Here is a 26,576-nt window from a genome sequence, read left to right on the forward strand (position 1 = left end):
GGGCAGGTGCTCCCTGACCTTGGCTGCTTGGGTCTCTGTGGTGCCCAGTGCAATAGAGTGAGCTCTCAGGACCCCCCGCCAGGCCAGGTTGAAGAGAGATTTGGGGAGAAACCACCAATGGCTTCCATTGTTTTCACTGGCTCTCCGTGGTCCCTGGTGCCACTGCAGATCCCAGAGAAGCAGAGCCCTGAGCCCTCGTCCCAGGGACCTGACGCCAGGAGGGCCAGAGAGAAGAAAAGCTCATTCAACCGGACGGCATATACCCCCAGAGAAAAAGCGCTATGGATCAGGGGTCTCAATTAGGACATGCACGTGGTCCCCCGGGGTTCTTGTTTAAGGTAGGTGCTGATTCAGTGGGGCAGGGTGGGCCCGAGAGTCCGCATTTCCAACACGCCCGGTGAGCGGTGCTGCCGGTCCTGAGCTGCACGTTGAGAAACTGAAGGAAAGAGCACGGTGAGCGGAGTGATCTTGAGATGCTGCCCTGGGCCTCGACGGATGGACAGGATGGAGGTTGTACTGGTTGTACTGGGACAACCTTGCAATTTCCGGGAAGCAGAGGTCTGCCTTGTGTGGACCCAGAATGTGAAAACCAGAGCAAGGTGGGGTGGGCAAGCTCCTCCTTGCCTGGTTCATCGGGAATCACCTGAGACACTCAAGTGTCTGGCAGAAAAGCAGCGGAAAGTCGGTGGCAACTTAGGGACTTTGCGGCGCGGTGCGGAGGAGGGCTTTTCCAGCCAGGCAGGTTCCTCACAGCTGGAGGGTGAGGATGCGGCTGTGTGCCGCCCAGACCTGTCGGCATCATTGCCTTCGGGCAACCAGTGGGGCCACGTGCCATCCAAGGGCAAAGTTTATGCTTTCAGAAATTTCTTTCCAAGGAAGCGATTAGCCAGACAGACCTGTTGTCCTTTTGCAAGCAGCAAATTACCCAGGAAAATGTAATTACCCATTTGCTTTGTTATTAGTGCACAGCTAAGAAGATTGAAGCAATCTCCCCTTTCATGGTATTTCAAAGCTTACTCACATGATGCATCCCTGATATTAAACACAATGAGACTTTTTTGAATTCAATTAAGCATTTGCCTACTGTGACTCTTTATTCATTGCAAATTGTCTCAGTAAATAATCTTCATCAAAAGTCAGAACCAATCCCCATTAGTTGTTTAGATTAATTAATGGGTCCCCCTGGAGCCACCCAAATGAATTCAATTTGAACGTCAACAACTTGACGATGGAGTTTCCCAGGTTGGCATTAAGACAATATTAAACCTGCAATAAGTCACATTTAAAATGTTAATTCAGAGAAGCTCTCCATTTAGAGCATTTAATTAAATCCTTAAATAAACTGCATGGGCTCAGTACCAGATGGTTCTGCGTTTTCATTGCAGCACCGAGCAGGCTCGGTGAAGATAACCAGGATATATAGAGTAATAAAATCTAATCTCGTTTCTGGCGGGGAGATTCAGTGTATGTACACAACCCGGGCTCAAATTGTAAGTTAATTACATTAACCCTGGTGTACTCCGGGATCTGAGCAGCAGAGATGAAATTAGTCTTTTTTCTATCATAAGATTCTTTTCAACTTCACTATATTAATTTTTAGCCAAATACTAACTCATAAGGAAAATTGAAGTTAATGTAACCAAAGATAAAGTAATGCAGCCTTAATATTCTGAAGGGATTATGGAGACCCGTGAAAATACACTCTGCAAATGTCATCAACTTGGAATGGATTTATGGAGGGCAGGAGAGAAGAGATGAAGATGCTAGGCAGCCTCTTGTCTCCACCCATTTCCCCCCTCCCGACCTGGGGTTAATAAAGGACCTAATCTAGAAAATCCAGCCCTTGGAATCAAACAGTCTCACAGGGGTAGTGGAGAGTGTCTGTTGGGGGAAGGGAAAAGTTGCTCCTTCATCTGAGATGCGGGCGTTGGGGCCCAGGGGTCCCCCAGCAGCAGGAGTACCTCTGCCTGCCCTGCGAGCTCCGTAAATCTCCATGGCTCAGCCTCTTAATCTCCCCGTCCTGAGAGCATCAGTCCTCAGTGAGGAGGGACTAGGAAAATTGCTCTTGCTAGCTTCCTTTTCTGACCATTGGTCCCCCATTTGGCAGCCCAGAGACCCTCGGGATCACCCTGAGTTATCACAGCGATGTTTGGTCATGTGGTGACTGCAGATCCGGGACAAACCTTCTGAAGGAGTTTCCCCCAAAAGTCTATCAATTCTCAAACAACTAAGAAAAGCCCTCCACTTCATCCACTTGGCCCTGGGAGCCTGGTGTTCTCCAGAAGCTATATCTCGAAGGACACTCTGCCCCCTACAGGAGTGGGGAAACAAGGACACCCCAAACCTTTTAAATTTGTTGTCTCCAAAGCACAACTTTCTGCTCCTAGGGTTCCGAGAAACACAGCAGGAAATGTATTGAATTTCCAACAGCCTCATCCTCATCCTAGGCCATCTCTGGTCCCCACTGATGGGCTATCATAACCCTGCACCCGCCTTGCATTTGACCTTCTTTGATTTGAGCTACTGAACTTCCATTTAGCTCCCTTTTTCCTCCTGACCTTGACTGTTATCCTTATAGCGGAAGGATCTCATACTGAGATGACTAGTAGATTTCATCTGAATGCCCACTGTAATCGATAGCGGCTGTTCAGAGGGCTGTGTTGAGAAGGATGCTGAGCCTGAATGCAACCTCCAAGAGGAAAAGAAGGCTGCGTACTATTAGCAGCATCTGTCATGTACGTGGGTGTGTTTTTGTTTATATTATGAATAATTTCCAATGTTTTAGAATATCATTGAAAACATTTTAATGGCTATGTCATAATTTATCTTGGTTATATCCATTTGGGGGGTTATTTTTGCCTTTTTATCTTTGCTAGTCAGGATAAATGGCTCATCTTTGTATATGAGTCTTTGTCTCAATGCCTCACCCTTTGTTCAGACTCCTTGAAGTGGAATTACTAGATCAAAGATAATAAAGAGAACAAATTTGTTTGAAAGTTGAGCTCTTTATAATGACCAGCATAATAACTTAAACAGATATCCCTAATTATTCGAATGAAGAGATCATACTGGGAGAGCAAGATTTAAAGAAATAAGCAGGCAGCCTCATGTGTTCTTTCTAATAATCCTTATTTTCTGTCTATTCCTAGTCATCGAATTAGATTTTAGAGCTGGAAAGAAAACAGGAGGTCAAGTCCAGCCATCTCATTGGACAGAGGAAAATGAAGCCCAGAGAAGTTAAGTGACTTAACAAAGCCACACAGCCAGGCTGTGGCAGCCTGAGTCCTACTTTGGTGTCCCGCCACCTCAGCTTGCTTCCAGCCATGCCTGTTGGTTCTGCTGCATACCCGCTCAGGGTCCACAGCACCCGCTTTTCCTTGCGCCTCCAGCTGTGGACACCTCACTGCCCTGCCTCCCCTAGTTGGGGCCGAGCCTAATGCAATTGTCCCCACATTCCTTTTGCTCTGTCTCTCTGCCCAGTTCTACGTGGCAAAGTGGGAAGAAATAGATCCTGGTCACGCTGTGTCTCCATGAAGGTACTGTGTACCTGCTGCACTTTTTAAGGTAAAAAAAATAAACCAGGCTTGGCGTGGATTGGTTTTGCAGAGAGTGTCATCTCCCCACTCCCCTCCACAGGGACCGCCATGAAAGGAAATGGCAGGCACTTTGCAACAGCAACCTAAGTGTGACCGGAGCTGCAGTAACAAAGATGCCCTCTTCTGCCAGAAACACTTTTCTGAGCAGTCAGGGCAGCAAAGGGGCTGAGCAAGAAGGGGCGCTGGCAATGCAGGTTCAAGTCTGGGGGGCTGCGCCTGTCCTGGGTGGGGAGGATGGGGGCAGCTGGAGGGTGAGACGCAGCCTCCACATTAAGCTCTAGTGTCCTGCATCGTGGGGGAGACTCTTCCTGGGGGGACTCAGCACAGGGACCGCTCTTGTTCCACCCAATCCAGGGCAGTCCTAGAAGCTGCTTGTGGCTGCAGGGCCTCTCATCCCAGCCCCGCACAGGAGGAGGTTAAGTACAGCAAGAGCTAAAGCTGCAGAATTATCATCGGTAACGACACGGGCAGTGGGGCTTCCGCAGTTAGTACTGAAAAGCAACATCCCCCCGCCCCCAAGGCAAGGAGTTGGCTGTTCCATTTCAGGCCAAAGTGAACCCAGCACAGCTAGGACCCCAGAAGGGGACCAGCAAAGAGGGCCGCCCCTGCTGTTTCAGGATGAACCCCAAAACCGTTTCTCTGACCCCACTGGGCTGAGGTTTCACCAGGCGCCTGGTGGGGGAGGCCTGGAGTAACAGTGGTGGCAACCTGTCTGTTGTTTGTAGTTTGGGGTGGACTGATTTTACCCCGAAATGAACAGCTTGGCATCCAGCTCTCTGGATAAACGCTGTGGGAGCATTTATTTCGGAAGCAGCTGCCCTGGCTCTGTCTGTCACTGATTAAAGATGACGATTATTACCCTGTCACCTTTTCTGCTCTAGGGAAACTCACTCCCTCCTTGAATATTCTCGCCCTCAGCAGCCTGTACCTGCGTCTGTTGCTGGAGGAGGTGCAGGAGGTCCTCCTCGGTCACATCAACGCCTCAGCCTGCAGCCCGGGCCGCGTCTGCGTGACAATCTCCTGCTCCCGCTGCCAGCCTGCGTGGGGCTGGGGAACTGGGCACCCCTGGCCTGCTGCAGGGCTGGCGAGGCTCGTGGTCCTCTTTTTTTTTTTTTTTTTTTGCCGTATGTGGGCCTCTCACTGTTGTGGCCTCTCCTGTTGCGGAGCACAGGCTCCGGACGCGCAGGCTCAGCGGCCATGGCTCACGGGCGCAGCCGCTCTGTGGCATGTGGGATCTTCCCGGACCGGGGCACGAACCCGCGTCCCCTGCATCGGCAGGTGGACTCCCAACCACTGCGCCACCAGGGAAGCCCTCGTGGTCCCTTTTTGCGACTTCAGTCCTGCTGCCTAACAAGCCAGCTGGACCTAGATTAGCTGGCAAGAAAGAGAGCAAAGGCATAGGTGTTTTTGTTTGTTTGTTTTGTTTTTAAAATATAGAAAAGGCATGAGACTCAAAACTTTTTTTCTCCTCCTCTTTCTCCAAAGAGAACACACAATAAAAGTGTCCATCCTGTGGCTGGCTCAGGCCTGAGGCTGACAGCTCATGAGGTCTCTTGGGTTGTGGTTCTCTCCGGCTGCCTGTCCCCAGGACACGTCCTCAGGTCCGGGTGGTGGGGGCAGGCGGGGTGGGCGGTCACATAAGCCCTCTGTCCCCTGGCATTGTTCTGACTGCTTCTCCCTGAGCTGGGGGACACCTCCAGCCGTCGGACCTGGCGTCCTGGTGACAGGTGGTAGAGACAGAGGTGAGCAGTTGGTGGAAACCATGAAATAAATGCTGCATAGTTTTCATGAATTGAGCCTAGATGTAGGCTGCCCAGGAGAGCAGGGCCAGTGGTCTCCTCTGGACGAGAAACAGGAGTGGTGGGTGGCCCTGGAATGAGCCAGTCTTCAGGAGGCCCCGGATGGAGGCTTCCCGGCAGGGTTGTGTGCTGGGATCATTTTTGCTTTGGAGCAGAGTGGGCTGTGCTTCCCTCTCAGACTCCACCTGCTGGGAGCAAACCTTCCCAGAGTCGCAGAGTATGTTCTACCTTTCCCGAGGCTCCGCCACGCCCTCTGCTCTGTTGTATCCTAGGCCAGGTGAGTCTCGGTTCTGTGCAATTCCATGCGGCTCTCATTCCCCAGCAAAGAATGACCCCCTCGGTGATGGGACCACTGCTCTGTCAGGATGCATCATCGGGAGCTGTCTCTTCCTGTATCCTGGAGTTGGAGGGAGGCTGCTCTAACCCCCAGGGTGGGCGCTGCAGTTCGGGTCCCCAAGCTGAAGCAGCTTCCGGGAGCTGCTCCAGTCAACAGGTGTTAATTGAGCGCCTCTGGGATCCGCTCCTGGTGACGGAGTAAATAGATGATCTGGCCGCCGTCCCCCAGGGCCTTGGGCACAGGCGAGTTTGGTGCCTGGAGTCGGAGTTCCAGCTCCAACCTGTCGCCATGGCTGTCAGGAGGCCTCTCTGCCCAGCTGTGGCCCCGGCGTTGTCAAGTCAGGCAAGCGAGTCTTGTCATCAGGGGCTTTAGGACCAGAGGGAGCTGCAGAGACGGTGCCAACCAGGGACAGGCTGGGCGGAGGCAGATTTTGGTTGCAGGAGAGAGTCACGCTGAGGGCAGATGTTACCAAAGATGTGCTTCTCCTTCTAGGAGAGCTGGGCACCGACGAGGTGGATGACAAGACAGAGCAGGGGCTGGAGCCAGGCTGGGCGCTGAGCTCACGTCCTTTGTGCTTCCGATGGCCTCTTGCTGCAGACACCTTTGCTGGTCCGGATGGTCGTGGGAGGATTCGCCCCGGGATGGTTTAAAGGGCTGTATCCCTGACATTGCTTTCCCTCTTGGACTGTATCTGCTGGGGGCAAACTTCCCTCCTTTCTCCCCCGCAGGGTGCACCCACACTTCCCGCCAAGCAAGGCAGGATTCCCTTATTCAAGTGCGTGGGTCTCAGACAGCTTGGTGTGGACTGTTCCTGCGCAAGGTTGATGCCACTTGCCTGGTCCCCAGAGGCCAACTCTGTTGGGATCTGGGACCTTATCCCCAAGTATGCAGTGGTGCCTGTTAGAGACCCAGATGTCGGGGTAGCCACCAGCAAGGGATAGTAACACCTCAAGGTAGATTGTACTTGATCTTGGATTTTTAATCAGAATTGTGTTCCATTAAGATAAAAGAGATGCCGAATAAACAGTAATCACCTACAGTCACTTACTGACAGTGGGAAAAAGCTAAGATTTTAGGAATGTCCCTCTTAGGCTGAGAGCAAGGCAGCACCAGCCTTTCTCTCTTATTAGCTATTTTCTCAGCTTAGCCCACATTTGGAGAGTGAGAAAAACGGTCACGAGCTTTTGAATTAGACCAAGCCTGAGCTCTGACCCCAGCTCCATCCTGTTCTTATCAAGGGGATTTAGTCAAATGATGCCTGTGGAGCTCCTAGTACACAGCAGGGGCTTGGTACCAATCAGGAGCCTTTGGTTGCAAGGAACCAAAATACCAAACTCAAATAAGGAAAAGGAAAATCATCATTGACTCCAATGGCTTCAGGTACGGCTGGATCCTGGTGCTCCAACAATGTGGTCAGGAGCCGGTGCTGTCTGTCTCTCTCTGATCTCTGTGTCAGCTTCATTCCCAGGTGGGCTCTTTTCCCATGATGAAGCCTGGAACTCCAGACCTTCACCCTCCCACCTCTAAGACCACCATCCTTTCCAAAAGTCAGCTGTTCTTTCCCAACAGGTCTTTGGGGAGACTTTCACCATCACAGAACCTGCCTGACCTATGGGGCCACATGGGGACAGGCAGGTAGCGAGGGAATAGCAGATGCTTTCTGGGCCCAAATCCTCTTGGTCCACCTGTGAGTTCAGGTGCAGCTGTGGAGGCAGGTCTCACCTGCCCCCTGCCCCGCCCTTCTGCCTCAGGGCATTTTCCCAAAGGAGTTAACATTCCCAGGGGCAACCATCTGCCAATGTTAGCTGAGTTAGTTCCCGTCTTGGCCTCCCCGTCTCTCTCAGGGTGAGTGGGTCACGTCCCATCTTCCTCTGGCCTCCACATTTCTAGACCAGATCACTCTGGCCTCTGCAGGCCGTGGCTGCCTCTCCTGTTTCCAGGTTGGACAGAGGAGGTTTCCGCGGCCTTTCACTTCAGGGGCTTTTTCCAGGAATCAAGAAAGGGAACACAGCTAGAAGCTCTAACCTCCAAACCCCAAGAATGAAGAGGAGCCCCAGGTTGGACCTATCCCATGTTTGGGTGTGTTTTGTGGTCCCCTCTAGTTCCCCAGGTGATCGGGTTACTAAAACTGCGGTTTGGGGAGCGCTCTGGGAGATGTGGGCGGGGCGGGAGTGAACCTGGGAGAAGATAGCTGCTGAAGCCCCTCCCACTCTCTCCCTTCTCAGGACGGGTGCTGACTCCTGCTTAGCCCCATTTGGGGAATGAAATTGAGATGAAATTGTTTCCCCCCTTTGCGTAAGTTTCCTCTCACTGCTGTAACAAATTACTGTCCACTTGGCGGCTTAGAGCAACACAGACTTATTCTTTCACAGTTCTGGAGGCCAGAGTCTGAAATCAAGGCTTAGGCAGGACCAGGCTCCCTCCAGAGCCTCCGAGGGAGGGTCCTTCCAGCTTCCAGGCATCCCTGGCTTGTGACTGCCTTACTCCATTCTCTGCCTCTGTGGTCACAGAGCCTCTGTGTCGCTGTTTCAACTCTCCCTCTGCATCGCTCTTAGAAGGACATTCGCAGTGGCTTTCAGGGTTCACCCAGATCGTCTAGGGTAATTGCCTTATCTCAAGACCCTTAGTCACATCCGCAGAGATCCTTTTTCAAAATAGGGTAGCATCACCATTAGAACGTGAACGCATCTTGGGGGCAGGTGGGTATTTTTTGACCTACCACACCCGTCTACAGCACACTTCCCAGAGTTGTTTATAACTTGCAGGCCAAATTGCCAGTTGATCTCTGTCTCCCATTTTCTTTGGGGATCTTGTTTTTCATCTTTCTGGAACTTTCAAATATAATTTTAACTGTAACCAAATGTAAAGCCCCAGGCAGGGTGCATGGCACGCCCCCCCGGTATGTAAATGAGTTGGGCTCGCCCCCCCCGTATGTAAATGAGTTGGGCTCGTCCAGCTTTTGTGGAGCATCTGCTCTGTGCCAGGCTCCCTCACTCCTCACAATGACCCCATTTTCTAGATACAGAAACAGAGGCCCGGAGTGTAAGGAGGTCACCCAGCTGGCAAATGGCAGGGTGGGGACTGGGGTCTGGGTCCTCTACCTGGAAGTGCAGGCCCTTGCTCTGGATCTGCTGGGCCTGAGCTCCCTCGCTGCACTGGACCCATGTGAAGCGTCCCTTGGTCTCCTCCAGTCCAGACTGGACTTTCTATCCAGCACTGGTCACTTCCCTTCCCCTGGACTTCCCAGCATCAGCCTGGGCTACGAGATCCCCGAGCAGCAGACATATCTCCCTGTATAGGCACAGACTCCCCTGTCCCGAAGTCCCTGCTGGCGTGAGGCTCCCTCAGTGGCAGATGTGTTCACAGCTCTGCCCCTGCCCCGCTCGCTGCCCCCTTGGACCCCCCATGTGAAGGGTCCTCTCAAAGCCGCCAGTCCTCCCGCAGCTCTGTCCCCGTTTTACCACTCGACAGCATCATCCTTCCCTTCCCCTCTCAAACCCCAAGCGTCACCTTCTAGGGCTGCCCCTGCCCATCCAGGTCTCGTCCCCTGCCAAGAACATGGAAGCATCATCTTCTCCATCCTCATCAGGTATCATTAGCCAGGAGCAAGCTACACATCGATTTCCTTTTACTCCTGGTTCTGGCTCCATGCAGGGGCCGTCGGGGCGGGCGGGTTCCTGCTCTGAGGCTCTCCGCGCTTCTTTGCCCTTTCTTTCTGGCCACCTCATGCTTCCCACGATGTGATGCTCTGTGCAGTCTCAGGGCCAGAAAACAAGACCGGCCTTGTGCTCCCGGGGAGGGGTGGGCGGCGGGTGGGGATGGAGGGGTAGCTGGGCTGCACGTGCTTGGTCTCCTCCCACTGGGCCCTACACCGAGCCTCTGAGAGGTTTCTCTTATTCTTGTAATGTCCTTTTCCCAGATGTCACCCATGACATACCTTTTCTCCAGGATCTTTTATGCCACTAACAAACCTATCAGACCGAGTGCCCTCAGATCATTTTAAATTCTCCTTCTGTTCCTTGTGCTGGAGATGAAGGGCCCTAAACTTGCTTTTCTGAAATGCGGCCTGGCCTGTTCCTGAGTCTGGACGATGCCAGCTTTCCGAGAGGTCTGAGGTCTGGCCGTGCTCTGAACTTCATCCTGGAGAACGGGTGCCGACACACATGCGCTCTGTGCCCTTAACCGTGGCGGGCCAGCGGCAAATAAAACAAAATCAGATCCACCGCTCCGCCAGGCAGCCTTGGCCCTGGGTTTCAGAGCCTGCGTGCCAAGTAAACTTTTTGTCTAGCTGTCACATGCTCCACGTGTAGATTCCACGGTGGTTCCGAGGAGACCTATGGGGAGGGCCCCAGGCTGCTGCAGACCGCCTCTACAAATAGCCAGGTTCAGGAGTCAACTAGGAGTATGGGCTGTTTTTCCAGGTTTGCGTCTTTGTTTTTCCAGCAATCCGGCTGAGCGCTCCTGGGCCACAGCCGGGGTAGGGACAACCCCACCTCTGTCACAGGCAGACAACAAGGGGGGAAAGGGAAGCTCTTTCCTCGCCTTTTAGGAGGGAAAATTGGAGGCCAGGGCTGCTGTTGGCTCACGGGTCCTGGACTGTCTTTGGCGCTGTGGCCAGCACGTGACCGTGGTTATATGGGACAAGCCTTGGTCCCCAAGTCCACATGCATCTTCCCCTGGGCCTGTCCCTTGCCGATACATCTGGTAAGCATCACAATGAGACAGAGAACACTGTGTAACAGGAACCAGCCCTGGGCCCTTCCAGGCATCCCTTATGAGAAAACCCTTTCTACCAAGTCGGAATTCTGCTCTTAAATAAACTGTGTGAATTTCTTCTAAGCAGCCGGTTGCCAGCCAGCTGTGGGATTTGGGCAAAAACAGTGACTCACCGGGGTTCGTTTCCTCCACAGTGAAACAGGGATGCACCCCAGGGGGTCTCCAGTCCTACTTGGATTCAATTCAATAGCCTTGCTCCGGGCACCAGCCAGCAGGGAGCCGGGACCAGGAGTGGGGTCCTCTAGGCCCTGCAGACGGAAGGTCAGGGATGGTCAGGGCAGGGCTGTACCTCTCAAAGGAGAAGGAAGTTTGCTCTCTTGTGAGTGAGTGCTGGCTGGCCCTGGAGAGGAAGACTTCGAGGGAAGTGAGAAGAGGAGACCCTCCCGGCCTGAGCAGAGGGTCAGGACAGCAGAGTTTTGCATCCGAGAAGAGTGCAAAGGTCAGACAAGGACTTGGGGCCTGGAAGGTCAGACAAAGACGGGGGCCTGCACCTTGGAGCCCTGGGGCCAGGACTTGGTGGGAAAGGCCGGCGCACCCCGCGTACCATCCTGACTCTCAGCCTCTGGCCCTGAATCTCTCTCACTCTCTGCCTTGAACTAGTCCTGATCTCCCAGCCCTTGTTCCTTGGCTTCATTCATTCGTTCATTCATTCACTCATTCACTCATCCACTCATTCATTCATTCATTCACCTGTCCACTCAGTAAGTATCTCCCCAGTGATTCCCACTCCCTGTTCATCCTCGACCTGGACCTCAATGCCCACCCCCAAACCCAGTGATGACCCTGGCGTCCCTCCCCGAGCCGCGCTCACCTTTGCCCTTTGGACGCAGCCACTTCCATGGGGAGACCCCTTCTTGGTCTGGTCCAGTCCCACGGGAGCAGCTGGAGTGCAGAGCGGGCGCAGCAGACGGCAACGCAGGCTGCCGACAGGACAGTGATCTTCCCTATCTCTCCCTCTGGGACCAGGGGAATGAATGGTTTTGGGGTCACGTGGGTTGTGTAGCAGAGCAGCAAGTGATATTAAAGGGGAAGAAGAAATAAATTCAGACGCAGACAGCTAGAGGCTGAGATAAGCCAAATTTTTACTCTGAAGAAGGTCTCCTCCCTTGTTGGTGACCTGTCCCCAGTTCCCCAGGCGACGGCTCTGCAGGGCCTCAGCCGGCCTCTGGGAGAGGCTCCCTCTCACCCAGCTTGCTGCTTGGCAGTGGTAGGAGACGTGTGACTGCTGTTGATGTAATGGTTGAATCCCGCAAAACAAGGACGGTACGCCGGACCGCAGTCATTCACCTTTGCACTGTAGCATCCTCTCAAAAGGAGCCCAGTGGACTCCAGTCCCTGTTAGGTTGCAGAATTATCTAGAAAGCGGCTAAATGTGCCCCCTTAGGGGGCTGAATGCCAGTTCTGCCATTTGCCAGCTGTGTGACCTTAGCCCCTCTCCTGATTAGTGGTGACAGAGGTGGCCACAGTGCAGGGCTGTGGATGGACTAAATGAGATGAAAGGTGGAAACTGTCCAGCACAGGCTGGGCATGTACAAGCATCCAGTAGGCGACATTTGCCAGCTTAGTAAATGGCTGTCATGGGAGTGGGGCTCTCAAGCACCTACAGACAAGAGGCAGAGGTCCTGGTGAAGCAGGGGCAGAGCATGCCAGCCCAGAGGATGCCCAGCAGGTCCCTAGAGTCACAGGTGTCCCACGGAGGCTGACAGAGAGCAGGAGTGCGTCAAGGCTCTGGGGGCACCTGTACCCCTGGCCAGCTTGGAAGTGAGGTGTCACCCACTTTTCAGAGTGACACCCGTGAGGGCGGGCCTCCTTGACATGCGGGCAGCCCTCACTTCTGGTCGCTTCTCCCGCCTTTGACTAATGGCTGACCTGACATCTTTCAGTGAGTGACCTTGTTGCAGCTGGTAATTCAAATATCTTTCAGTGTCAGAAATAATAAGCACCACCGTGAGATGAACAAGCAGAGCTTAAGCTGAGCGCAGATTAATGGGGTTTTAATATTCCTAATTTAATCACTCCTTTCTGTCGCACTGCAGGCAACATGATGTAGCAGCTAATTATTTTTTTTAACCATGATGGGGATCTTTCCTAATCAATTTTATATTTAACGTGAATGAAGGGAGGGCAGTGATTAATGAGAGAATAAATCTCACCAAACAGGCACACGCGAGCGATCAGTTAAAAATACGACGCAATGATATTTTTTTTCTTCTTCTCATGTAGTAAATTCTTCAGGGATGGGATGGGACACAACTTTGAGTCCATTTCATTGTGAAAAGGGGAAATACATCCACGTTTTAAAAAATGTGTTGATTGGATGGGATTTCCCTGGTGGTCCATTGCTTAAGACTCCGAGCTTCCACTGCAGGGGGTATGGGTTCAATCCCTGGTCAGGAACTAAGATCCCACCTGTCGTGTGGAGCAGCCAAAAAAAAAAAAAAAGTGTTGGTTGGAAAGGAATGTGCACACCTGTGTTCATAGTCTGAACCAATGGCTTCCGGTAAGCAGAGTGGCATTTCATCACTGCTACCTTTTGTAGGGAGCATCGTACAGAGTGGCAAAACTCACGGACATGCACATCGGGAAAGCACTTATATTTGAGTGTTTGGTGCTGTCCTTGACCGTGGGACCGTGGGCCTCGGTTTTCTCATCTTTTAAATGGGTGTCATGGTGTCCTTTCCTTGGAACATCGGGAGGACTCTGTAGGTGAAGGCACACAGCGTAATGCCTGGTGTGTACGTGCCCTCAGTCTAACTTGAATTCTCACGACCCTGGAAGTTGTGTCCTCGGCTGAGATCCCAGGAGCAGGTCCTGGGAGGAGAATCCACACACAAAGGGTTTGTTAGGAGGTGTTCCCGGAAACAGAGCTGTGGAGTGCAAAGTGAGACCAAGGGGAACGGGGCCACGTGAGGGCATGGGATCAGGCCAGGCCCACAATTTGGAGGTGACGGTCACAGCCAAGAGTGGTCCCCATCAGGGGCTCGGGAGCTGAGGAGGTCTAGCTCACCGTGTCAGCCAGGGGCTGAGGGAGACAAGTTCCCAGTCCTCCTGCAATTCAGCCCCCGATAGCTGGAAGACAACCCTCCCAGGAAGAGGCCAGGTACACGGAAATGGGGAAGGGACTCCCAGCGATGTGGGTAGGGGTGGACAGCCACTGCCCAGGTGGTTGGGCCCATCGCTCCAGGTCACTCGGTGGGGTGTGAACAGGCACGGACCGCTGAGCAGGGGAGGAGATGGTTGGGTCAGATGGGCGCTTGCACCAGGTGAGCTCTGTGCCCTTGCAGCACCCTCACGAGGGGCAGACGCAGGACCCCACAGGCCGAAGGAGCCCAGCTGAGCATTTCTCCTAGCTAGCAGAGTAGGAGGTCTTTGCCAGTGTTGTCTTCATTCATTAATTCACTCATTCGTTCACTCATTCATCCATTTAACCTTTACTCAGCAGACGCCTATGCTAACCAGTGACTGTTCTAGACGCAAATGAGGTACCACAGTGAATAAGGATCAAAAAAACCCCTGCTCCCATGGAGCTGGGGAGAAACTCCATAAATACAGTACATCTCAGAAGGTGAGAGTCTCTGTGCAGACAAGTCTCTCTCTCAGAGAGAGAGCAGAGGGGGCTGGGGATGGGGGAAGAAATGCAGTGTTGAGGTGGGCATCGAGGGGAGCCTACCAAGGAGGTTTGAACCGACACAGGATGGAGATGGGGGAGTTGCTGCGGGATGTTTTGGAGAAGAAGTTCAAGGTAGTGGGAACAGCAAGCACAAAGGCTCAGAGGCAGGAAACTGCCTGGCCCGGGGAGATGGAGGAGGGGGTAAGGGCTTGGTGAATGGGCAGGTCTGGGTGAGGCCTTGGGTCCCCATTGGAGGGTGAATGATGTGGTCTGATGTAACTGGCTGCGAGGTCGGAGAAGAGCCTACAGGGTGGCAAGGAGACCCAGAGGAGGCCTCTAAGAGCATCCAGGGGGGAGGTGGTGGAGGCTACACCAGAGTGGGAAGGGCTGGATTCTGGGGGGCGGGTGTGGGAGGGGAGAGGGAGCCAGCAGATAGGCTGTGGAGTGTGAGCTACACAGAGCAGTCAAGGAGAAGGCCAAGCCTTCTGGCCGGAGCAAGAAGGAGCGGCTGTTAATCCAGATGGGAAGACCTGGGTGGAGCGGGCTGGAGCGCCGGGGGGACCAGCGGCAGGGTAGGAGTGTGCATGTGTTAAGTCTAAAACAGTCCCACTCCTGGGCATATACCCTGAGAAAACCATAATTCAAAAAGAGTCACGTACCAAAATGTTCATTGCAGCTCTATTTACAATAGCCAGGAGATGGAAACAACCTAAGTGTCCATTGACAGATGAATGGATAAAGAAGATGTGGCACATATATACAATGGAATATTACTTAGCCATAAAAAGAAACGAAATTGAGTTATTTGTAGTGAGGTGGATGGACCTAGAGTCTGTCATACAGAGTGAAGTAAGTCAGAAAGAGAAAGACAAATACCGTACGCTAATACATATATATGGAATTTAAGAAAAAAAAATGTCATGAAGAACCTAGGGGTAAGACGGGAATAAAGACACAGACCTACTAGAGAATGAACTTGAGGATATGGGGAGGGCGAAGGGTGAGCTGTGACAAAGTGAGAGAGTGGCATGGACATATATACACTACCAAACGTAAGGTAGATAGCTAGTGGGAAGCAGCCGCATAGCACAGGGAGATCAGCTCGGTGCTTTGTGACCACCTAGAGGGGTGGGATAGGGAGGGTGGGAGGGAGGGAGATGCAAGAGGGAAGAGATATGGGAACATATGTAGATGTATAACTGATTCATTTTGTTATAAAGGAGAAACTAACACACCATTGTAGAGCAATTATACTCCAAAAAAGATGTTAAAATAAATAAATAAATAAATAAAATAAAACAGCCCTCGAGCATCCAAGTGAAAATGTTGAGGACAGAGTTGGATGGGGGGAGTCTGGGATGTGTGGGGAGAGTCCGAGTGGCAGATATACAACGTGGGAAGTGCTCCTGGTGGGTTCATTTTTGTGGAAAGCGGGGCTGCAGCCTTGCCCTGGGTCCCATCCTTCACAGCTGTGAAGCTGGAGCATGTCATGGAAACCCTCTGAGCTTATTTTCTCCAGAGGAGGGAAAGAAGTTGGAGTGGAATGAGGAAGGAACAGATGAAAAATAAATAAATCATGGCTGTCATCACCGGGGGCGTCGGAGCACGTGGGCGACACACCCTCGGCAGGTAACAATAACGAACATTTGCACGGTGTTTAATCATTAAAAATAAATAACGCTTTCATATACATTTAGCTTTCTAAACTCAATATTATTTCACCTTCTCTTCCCCAACATTCCAGATGGAAACTGAGTGACTGCAGTTTGCCTGAGAACAGGCCCGTGAGTGGCTGAGCCTGGAGGGCACCGCAGCCTGCGCCCCTCCCTCTCGCCAGAACGTGGGACACTATGGAGGACAGCCTTGAGCTCCTCGTTTCCTTCTGCACTTGGAGCTGATGGCTTGTTTCCCATTGGACCTTAGAATTTTTATATAAACATTGTCTTGTGTTTAATTTCCTTTGTTTGGGGAGGTCAATTAAAGGTCTCAGCATAATTCTATTAAAACACTTGTCTCCTGAGTGAATCGTTGAGGCCAAGTCATAAAACTTTGCAAGGGGGAAACGGACATTTGCTTTGAAATCCCTTCCTTCGCCTCAGGGAAAACGAGAAGGAAGAGAGCTTTCTGCGGAGAAAGAGCCCCAGGATCCAGTGGACATGTCTGTTTCATTTCTTTGTTTGTGTCCCTTTTTGCCCAAAGACAGTCCACATGAAAGCCGGGGCCTGTGTCCCCGCCCGTCCCCCCGGAAATGAGCTCTTTCCTTCTCAACCCCAGGTGCAAGGCAGTGGGTTAGCACGCGATCACCCCAGAGCCCTCCCCCTCTGCCAAGCCCTGGGGGGGGTGGGGTGGGGGAGGGCTCTGGCACCATGGGGAGCAGTGAAATAGCTCTGCCTTCCTTCCCACAGGCTTGGGGATCACAAAACTCAGAGGCGATTCGTCCCTCGGCATTTTTCTCCCTTGCTTTTGAAGCCATTTCTGTTTCAAGGAAATTGAACCCATGTGTGTTTGGATTAATTGCTTCATTCCTAAAAATGTTGTTTTGTAAGAGCAACTCCAGGTCCAGAAAGCTTTTAAGTTGCTCTCCACGTAGCCCCGGTTGAGGCATCTGAGCAGCCCTCCTGGGCCAGCGCTGTGCTTACAGCAGGATCGCGCTAACGAGGAATTAGCAGCCCAGGCGGTGTTCAATTCACCCCTCAATCAGGTGGGCTCACAAGTCCCACCCTGACATCCAGGAAGTGTCTTGGGTCCTGCTGGGTTTGGGGCTTTGGAGAACCTCCTGTGGTCTCACGTGTCATTGGAAGTTTCCTTTTCTCCACGTCTGATTTCCAGAACTTGGCCGCTTCTCCGGCAGTTTTCGTTGCCCTGGAAGAGCTTCTTAACATAGGAGGTGCTGCTAAGTAAGGTGAGTCATGCCTTCTGCTCTCGAAATTGTTTTGATGTTCAGGCTTTGAGACTGATCGGCTGGCCCTCTGTCGTGGGTTGAAGGGGAAGACCTTGGCTGCTTGGGTGGTTAAGTCCATCAGGAGCCCGGGGAGTGAATGCCTAGCCGAGGAGCCTTCCTTTGACATCCCTGGGCCTCGGTTTCCCCATCTGTAAAATGGGAATAACTCCTGAGCCCAGGGCTCTGAGAGCCAGTCCTCCAGGCCTCAGGCCAGCCTGTGCCTGCACCCTCCCAGGGGTGCCTGCACCGTCCCAGGGGTGCTTTGCTCAAGCCGATCCCTCCCTCCTGGGCCGTCCGCAGCCCCTCCTTCTCTCTGACTTCCTCCTCCATCTGCAGCCCCACCTGGCCTCTGACACCTTCCCAGATGACTTCACTGGGCAGCCTTCCATCCCGAGCTACCACTGCAAACTGCAAAGATTAGCGCCAGGGTGTTTTTCATTGGCTTCCTGCACGCCCCGTTCTCTTTTCAGCACCCATTCTCTCTCACACCCTCCTACACACACCCAAGAGCGGACCAGGACCTCATCACCTGTTCATTAAATTCCCTTCATTGATCAACTGCTCGGGGGGAGACCAGCCCGGGGTGGGGGGGGGAAGGGGGGACGTGATGGTGACACTGGTTTGCCCACCCTCGGGTTCTGAATTCTGACCCAAGGAGGTAAATGCGTACAAAATTCCTCCTAATGACTTGGCCCAAGTTCAAAGGCTTCAATGTCCATCTTTATCTGGATTTCCCCCTCAATCCTAGCCAGGAGTTTGCTTTTTAGCAAACAATGAAGGATTTTTCAAAAGGGCCAATAGGCATAAAGCATGAGTATCTTCCCCTGCACCGCCTGCCCATCTCACCTACTTCTGTGCAGCTCTATATCAAAGGCACCAGGAAGAGGTCATCTGGGGTGATACCTGTAGTGCGATGCTGACCCCGACTTCCCGCAGTTAGCATCGACTTCCCAGGTCAAGGGGTCAGTCCTACAAGACTGCCCCCCTAGGACACCAGCCACAAGTCTCAGGGGTCTCAGGCCACCCCACCTCCCAAATCTGAGATGTATTCCCTCAGGTTCAGAACTCGGGAAAGTACTACATGGATGAATGCAATTTTATTACAAATCTGAGCCAGCCGCAAAAAGAGACACTCAGCATGAGGTCTGGGAGAGTCCCAGACACAAAGCTTCTGTGTCCTCCAGGCACGTGGTTGTGTGATCACCGACCAGGAAACTCACCCAATGTCCAGAGCTTCTCCTGGGGTCTCATTACATAGGCAGGATTGATTGAACTCAGTTTCCCTCGAATCACCTGGTTGGTCTTTATGGCTTGGTCTGTCCTCTCCATGGCCCCACCATGAATAACGAAGGCATGCCTCTCACTCAGGGAATTCCAAGGATTTAAATGTCGCCTCCCAGGAACAAAGGCCAGCCAATTCTTCGTTATAGAGCAACACACCTGCTTAAGCAGGTGATACACTCTTACCCCCCTTGTCGTTACCCGTCCTGACTCTTGTAAGGAGGTGTCCCTGACCCAGCTGGCAGCTGGCAGAAGCAGGGTCCCAAGCGCCCTGCAGAGACAGTAATGGAGATCTTGTAATGAGGCTACTTCAAGGGCCAAGTGCTGTGTTCTGAAAGAAGTTAGAGCTCGAGTTCACGTGTCCATAATGAAATTCCAAAAACATGTTTTTTCTAAAAACATCGTTCCCTGAGACCTTCCTGTCAAGGTTGTATGACACTGTGCTTCAGAATTAAAAGTCACTAAAATAGGGCTTCCCTGATGGCGCAGTGGTTAAGAATCCACCTGCCAACGCAGGGGACACGGATTCAAGCCCTGGTCCAGGAAGATCCCACGTGCCGCAGAGCAGCTAAGGCCACGCGCCACAACTACTGAGCCTGTGCTCCAGAGCCCGCGAGCCACAACTGCTGGAGCCCATGCTCCACAACAAGAGAAGCCACCACAATGAGAAGTCCACGCACCGCAACGAAGAGTAGCCCCTGCTCGCCGCAACTAGAGAAAGCCTGAGCACAGCAATGAAGACCCAACTCAGCCAAAAATGAATAAATAAATAAATTTTTAAAAAAAGTCACTAAAATAGACTGCTGTACCTCGGCCCAATAGACTAAGGAGTCTTGTTTCAAGCTGGACACCTTTCTGTGATGGGATGGATTTTCAGATCGGGGCAGCATCCACTGTGCACCAGGCAGTGGGTACAGCGTGGGGGTTCAGAGGGAAGCAGACACGAGTCCCCACCACAGAAGGGCTGCAGCCTCCTTGTCATGTGGAGGGTGAGGCTAGGGACACGGACCCTGAATAATAATTTCAGTTTGGTCTGGTAAGAGTTGTGCACGCAGAGCCCTGGGAACACGGGGCATGGACCCCTGGCTCAGACAGGAGGCTAGGGTCGTCTTGGAGGGTCTAAAAGGCAAGGGGGCTTGGCTGGATGAAAGTGAGCTGAGGGGACAGTAAAAGCAGAGAGGAATGAAACAGCAAACGTAGGACATTTCAGAATACAGGAGCTTCGAGTCAGGGGCAGGCGTATCCGGAGACAAGTCAAGGGAAGCTTGGATTGTCCTGTAAGATGAGCTGGAGCCGTAAATGGATAAATGGATGAATGCATTGTGGTGGACACACGATAGAATGTCATTCAGCCTTAAAAAGGAATAAAATACTGACACGTGCTTCAGCGTGGATGGACCTGAAAATATTACGCAAAATGAAAGAAGCCAGACACAAAAGGCCATATATCGTAAGATCCCCTTTACGTGGAAAGTCCAGAGTAGGTAAATGCATAGAAATAGTAAAGCAAATGGGTGGTTGCCTGGGGCTTGGGGGGAACAAAAACTGGAAAGCAGCTGCCAGCCGGTATAGGGTTTCCATCTGGAACTAGGTGGTGGTGATGGTCGCACAACATTACTTAATGCCACTGAATTGTACTTAATGCCCCTGAACTGCACACATTAAAATGGTTAATATTATGTTATATGCATTTCATCTCAATTTTCAAAAGAAGGTGGGGGACTTCCCTGGTGGCGCAGTGGTTAAGAATCTGCCTGCCAGTGCAGGGGACACAGGTTCGATGCCGCGGAGCAACAAAGCCCATGCACCACAACTACTGAGCCCGCGTGCCACAACTACTGAGCCCATGTGCCACAACTACTGAGGCCCGTGTGCCTAGAGCCCGTGCTCCGCAACAAGAGAAGCCACCGCAGTGAGAAGCCCAGGCACCGCGACGAAGCGTAGCCCCTGCTCGCCGCAACTAGAGGAAGCCCGCGCATAGCAACGAAGATCCAACACAGCCAAAAATAAATAAATAAATAAATTTATATTTTAAAAAAAGTGCGGTGAAGCCATGGAAGAGTTTTCAGAAGAGGAGGGGTGGCCACATTGGACTTTGAGAAAGCTCACTCAAGTGGCAGTGTGGGTGACAGGTTCTGGGGCCGGGGGAGCTGTAGGGACATTAGACTGCTCCCCCAAGAAACAGTGAGGCTGGCACCAGGGGAGGGTTGCAGGGAAAGGATGGTGTTAAGAATATTTAGGGGCTTCAGTGGGTATATATTGGTGATTGAATAAGGAATACCTTTCTTCAGACAGGCCGACTTCACTAGGATTACGTTTTTTCCCAATGGGGTGTAAATTGAAACAGACCTAGTGAAAAGCTTTACCTGATGGACCTTACCGTCTGCTCCATGTCAAGCCTTTATCCTGTGTACCCCAAGGGTTCACGCCCCACCTGTAACAGGGCCACCTGCCCTGCTCTGCTCTGGCCTGGGGCAGAGCAAGAGATATTCACACCCTTTCTGAGATGCTCATTGGTTTTAAAAGGTATGACCTTGAGAGCGGTTCTTGGAAAGGTTAGATCTTTAGCAACCAACATAGACACACATGTAATTTCTGAGTCTCCCTTACCTTGGCCTCCAGCATCAGAGCTGGAATCATTTCGGCACAGTCAAGCAGCTGTGGCACAATGATGATCCCTTCCTTCACCTTCCTCTGAAACGCCCTCTGTTGTATAGTCTGAAACCTTTGTCTAGCTCTGCCCTGTCTGAAACCTTAAGACTCTTCTGAAGGGTACTTTGTGCTAGTTCTGTGTGCCAGGAGTTTTGAAAATTGAGCGCCAAGCAAGAAAGTTCTGGCCTCATCTTAGTAAAATTGTTCTTAAAGTGGGGAGGGGCAGTATTTAATTATGCACAAGAGACCCTAACTAATTTGAATATCAAGTCTGATAAGAATGTGAACAGGGACTACAGAAAATCTGGTAATGTGTGTTGTGTTTTTTTTAACATCTTTATTGGAGTATAATTGCTTTACAATGGTGTGTTAGTTTCTGCTTTATTGGTAATGTGTCTCTAAGTCAACTAACCCATGATTTGCTCAGTTTTTGCTAGGTCTTTGGCTCTCTTTTGGGTCTTGGAACACCCAAGAGGTACAGAGTCCTTGACTCTGAGATGGAAAGTTGTCTCGCGTCATCTGGTCAAGCCCCAGGTGCAGGGGGCTGTTCTCTGCCCTCACACTCACACCTGCTCCAGAGACGGTCACCTGGCACAGGCCTGGCCAATCAGAGAGCCCCATCCTACTGATGTATTCGAGGTAGAGGTATCAGTCTAACGTGGGTTGGTCCTGGGACCTCCGTGGAAATGAAGAGGAAAGCCTTGGTCCCTCTCATGGGCTTGCTGGGTCAGTGGGATGGAAGCCTGGGGCCGCTGTTTCTACTACTACTTGGGTAGGGGCTGCCTGGATATGAGGCTGGCACAGAGGGAAGCAGAGGTGAGAGACAGATAACGGTTCTTGAAGACATGTTTTGCGCATTTGATCCAGCCGTGTGGAACATTTGGGACTTTCAGTTATGCAAGCCAAAGCATCCTCGTCCTTTTTTTTTTTTTTTTTTTTAACTTCAGCCAATTAAACTGGTCTTTGGTCCTTCCTCATCAAGCATCCCCTCCAACACCTGCATCAGGTGGCGGCTGTCTTCTGCTGCAACCCGCAGGGATGGATGGCTGCTCACAGGTGGTCCGACCCATCATTGGATCCCTGCGCCTGGTGTCAGAGGCTTTCCCTGCCGCGGCCTCCTTCTGCATCCTAATTCTCTCTAGGGAACGGCACCAAACTTGGATCAAACCTCTTTGTCAGCTGAACTTTGGAAAAACTTGCCTCAAACTCCCTTTGGCACGTGGTGGGACCCCACCTCCCTCCGGAACTTCCTGGGGACTTGGTGGGGGGAGGGGAGGGAGTAGCATCTGTTTCCCCCTCCATCCTGCCTTGGCTGGCTGGGCCCTGGGTACCGACCGTCTCCGCATCCCGCACATTGTCCCCATACAGCCCCGTGACCCAGAAACACAGGGCGTTTCCTCCAAACATTATCACAGGAGCATCTGTGTGCCAGCGAGGAAGGCAGGCAGAGTCCACAGCACAGCACCGCCTGGACTCAGCCCAGATTCAAGCTTACTGAGCCAGTTCCTAATCCTCCTATGGCCTCCCTCCGAACAGGGGCCCCCTCCCACCCCAACTTCCCCCCACACACGGTGGCCCGAGCACCTGCGTCCCTCTTCCTAGGCTGGAGCCCTGCCTCAGGTGGGATTTATCTTCCCACCAACAGGGTTTACACCACCCTCCCTGGGAGGCAGGTCCAGCCACAGTCACGTTGGGTTTTCAATAACCATTTGTTTTCTCTCTGCAGCCCTTGATGTACTCGCAGCCTGTGGTAAAGTCCCACCTGGGCCATCCCTCCTCCAGGTCCAGCTGACGTCGCCTCTTCATCCCTCCTGCTTGCAGACCCTTCACCTTCCAGGTCCTCTCCCTGGAATGCGCTATGGCTTGCTCCTGTCCTTCAGCAATGCTGACTTCCAGCTGCAATCTGCCGGGTACACGGAGTTCCTAGGAGCTGGTTCCATGTGTTAGTAATACAACCCAGGCTGTGCTGGCTTCTCTTCCCATCAGTGTCTCCAGTGACCCCTGTAAAGGCTGCCAGCTCTGTACATCATCAGCAACTTCCTTCTGCCAGGTCGGGCCTCCCCGGCTTGTAATGAGGCAACAAGAAATGTGAATGATCTCAGCAATGTTTGACCCACTGGTTCTGGGACTTCATGGTCGTTCATGTTAAGCATCCCTCCCAGGTTTATACCATTTCCAAATTTGAAGAGCATACCTCTGCTTCTATCCAAGGTGCCGTAGAAGTGCTGACTGGCTCCAGAACAGAGCAGAGCCCTGTGAACCTCCACTATGGCTCTGCTTCCGGGCTGACGCATTCAGAGCAGTGTTCAACAAGCTATGGATTTCCCTACGGTTCCATCATCTAGTCCTTGTATGACCACCTAATTTACACATGTTTATGCAAATCAGTGTATTGCCTAAGACATTCTTTGCATCCGTCAGTCTGATAACTCATTGAAAATGGAAATGAGATTCGTGGGGTGTGTTTTAGTTGCAGAGCGTTTCCAGTATTGTGTTGTGTCTCCTTCTGCATTCATGAACAAACTCTATAATAGTCTTATCCTTTTCTAAAGATTTACATCACGTTCACTGGCCTATTATTTCTAGAATTTTCTTTTATTCCTTTCTTTTTGAGAATCAGGTCAGGCGTGGTTCATGGCCAGTTTTCCGACACCTCCCTTGCCCTCCATAATTTCTAGAAATTACCAATAGCAGCTCTGAGATGATGGCTGCTGGCTGCTTAAACACGCTGGGATGTGGTTCATCGGGCTCTGGGGAAAGAACGCATTTCTAGCACCTGCTGTGTTTCTCTCTTCACCTGGGTCTGTTGTAATCCCCTCTCTGCATTTAATTCGATGAGCAGTTCCCAGCTCCTGTGAGATGCCTGGCATTGGGCGTTGTTAACCTTGCCAGTTTGAAGACCATTCTTTTTACTGGAACAGGCAGAAACAAGATGAGAATTGAGGTTTTCTACCTTCTCTCTCTTCTTGAGGGGAGACCTTGGGTGTCCTTGTTCACTTTGATCTGAAGCTTACTTTAGAGCAGTGGGCCCCAACTTTTTGGCACCAGGGACCGGTTTTGTGGAAGACAGTTTTTCCACAGACGGGGGCGGTGGGGAGTGGCAGATGAAGCTCCGCTCACTTGCCCACCGCTCACCTCCTGCTGTGTGGCTCTGGGGAGTGGGGGGTTGGGGACCCCTGCTTTAGAGGGTGTGTATTGTGTATTTGTGTGTTGTGTGTTAGTACTTTGAAGGTTCCAGGTTGTTCCCAGCTCTCTGGTGCTTGTCATCAAGTTCATACCCTCTTCTCTTCCCTCCAGCTCTTTGGGTTTATTTATTTATTTATTTATTTATTTATTTTAATACTACTTTTTTTTTTTTTTAAAGATGTTGGGGGTAGGAGTTTATTAATTAATTAATTAATTTTTGCTTTGTTGGGTCTTCGTTTCTGTGCAAGGGCATTCTCTAGTTGTGGCAAGCGGGGGCCAGTCTTCATCGCGGTGCGCGGGCCTCTCACTATCGCGGCCTCTCTTGTTGCAGAGCACAGTCTCCAGACGCGCAGGCTCAGTAGTTGTGGCTCACGGGCCTAGTTGCTCCACGGCATGTGGGATCCTCCCAGACCAGGGCTCGAACCCATGTCCCCTGCATTAGCAGGCAGATTCTCAACCACTGCGCCACCAGGGAAGCCCGGGTTTATTTTTTAAAAATCATTTTATTGAGGTATGATTGACATACAAAAAGCTGTACTTTTTTTTTTTTTTTGCGGTACACAGGCCTCTCACTGCTGTGGCCTCTCCCGTTGCGGAGCACAGGCTCCGGACGTGCAGACCCGGCGACCATGGCTCACGGGCCCAGCCGCTCCGCGGCATGTGGGATCTTCCCGGACCGGGGCACGAACCCGTGTCCCCTGCCTCGGCAGGCGGACTCCCAACCACTGAGCCACCAGGGAAGCCCTGTACATTTTTAATGTATACAACTTGATGAGCTTGGAGATAAGTGTACACTGTGAAACCATCACCACAGTCTATGCCATAAACATAACCATCCTCTCCAAAAGTTTCCTCCCACCTTCTTTATTATTGTTATTATTATTATTATTAGAACACTTAAGATCTACCATCTCAGCAAACGTTGAAGTCTACAACACAGTGTTATTAACTCTATGCTATGCAGTAGATCTTAGGACTTACTCTCTTGCATACCCAAATCTGTGTGCCCCGTTTCCCTCTCCCCCAGCCCCTGACAACTACCCTTCTAATCTCTGCTTCTATGAGCTTGACTACTTTAGATTCCTCGAAAAGTGGTTTCATGCAGTATTTGTCTTTCTGTGTCTGGCTTATTTCACTCAGCATCATGTCCTCCAGATTCATACATGTTGCCACCAATGGCAGGGTTGTCTTCTCTTTTAAGGCTAAATAATATTCCACTGTATGTGTACAACCACATTTTCTTTATTCATTTGTCTGGGTCATCTTTTACAGGTAGGCGCCTCCTATAGCCTCATCTACTTCTGTACCTATGGCTCCCATCTCTCCCCAAAGCAGATTTACAGGTGCAAGGCCAGATATCATGTACAGAAATGTTCCAGGAGTCATGCATCTCGGGAGAGCCTCCGACCGTGGGCCTCTGTCTCTCTTTAGAATCTGTTTTCCTTCAGCTGGGGGGGACAGGGTGGTCCACACCAGTTCCTTTGCTTGCCATTTTGAAACGAAGTGGTTAGAGTCATTTTCTCAAGGTTTCTGTCACTTCTTCATTGCCAACTAGCCTTATTACACAAGTCATGGGACAGTCCGTTAATCCCATTTATGCAACACTCTGCTAAGTTTGTGCATGTGTGTATAAATAAATGCAAAGAAAAGTCTGGAAGGATTTACACAGAAGATGTTAATACAAGTGGCTTTGGTAAGGGGTGGGACTGGGGTTCAGAAGACAAGGAGAGGGGGCCGTTCACTTTTACCGTATATTTTTTAAATTACACTTTTAATTTTGAGATAATTGTAGGTTCACAGTTGTAAAACACGATGCAGAGAGAGCCTGTGTAACCTGTAGCCAGGTTTCCCTAACGGTAACACCCTTACAGAACTCTAGAACCATCTCACAGTTGATAAGGTCAAGGTACAGAACATCTCCAGGGGGCTTCCCGGGGGCTTCCCTGGTGGCACAGTGGTTAAGAATCCGCCTGCCAGTGCAGCGGACACGGGTTCGAGCCCTGGTCCGGGAAGATCCCACATGCCGTGGAGCAGCTAAGCCCGTGCACCACAACTACTGAGCCTGCGCTCTAGAGCCCGAGAGCCACAACTACTGAGCCCATATGCCACAACTACTGAAGCCCGTGCGCCTAGAGCCCGTGCTCCACAACAAGAGAAGCCACTGCAGTGAGAAGCCCGCGCACCACAACGAAGAGTAGCCCCTGCTAGCCACAACTAGAGAAAGCTGCGTGCAGCAACAAAGACCCAATACAGTTTAAAAAAATGATTAATTAATTATTAATTTAAAAAAAGAACATCTCCATTAGCACAAGGACCCCACTGTTACCTTTTTACAGCCACACCCACTTCCCTCCAGCCTGATGCTCTCCTTAACACAGCAGCCATTATTCTGTTCCCA

This window comes from Leucopleurus acutus, assembly GCF_964270905.1.
Source record: "Leucopleurus acutus genome assembly, chromosome: 19".
NCBI classification, from domain to species: domain Eukaryota; kingdom Metazoa; phylum Chordata; class Mammalia; order Artiodactyla; family Delphinidae; genus Leucopleurus; species Leucopleurus acutus.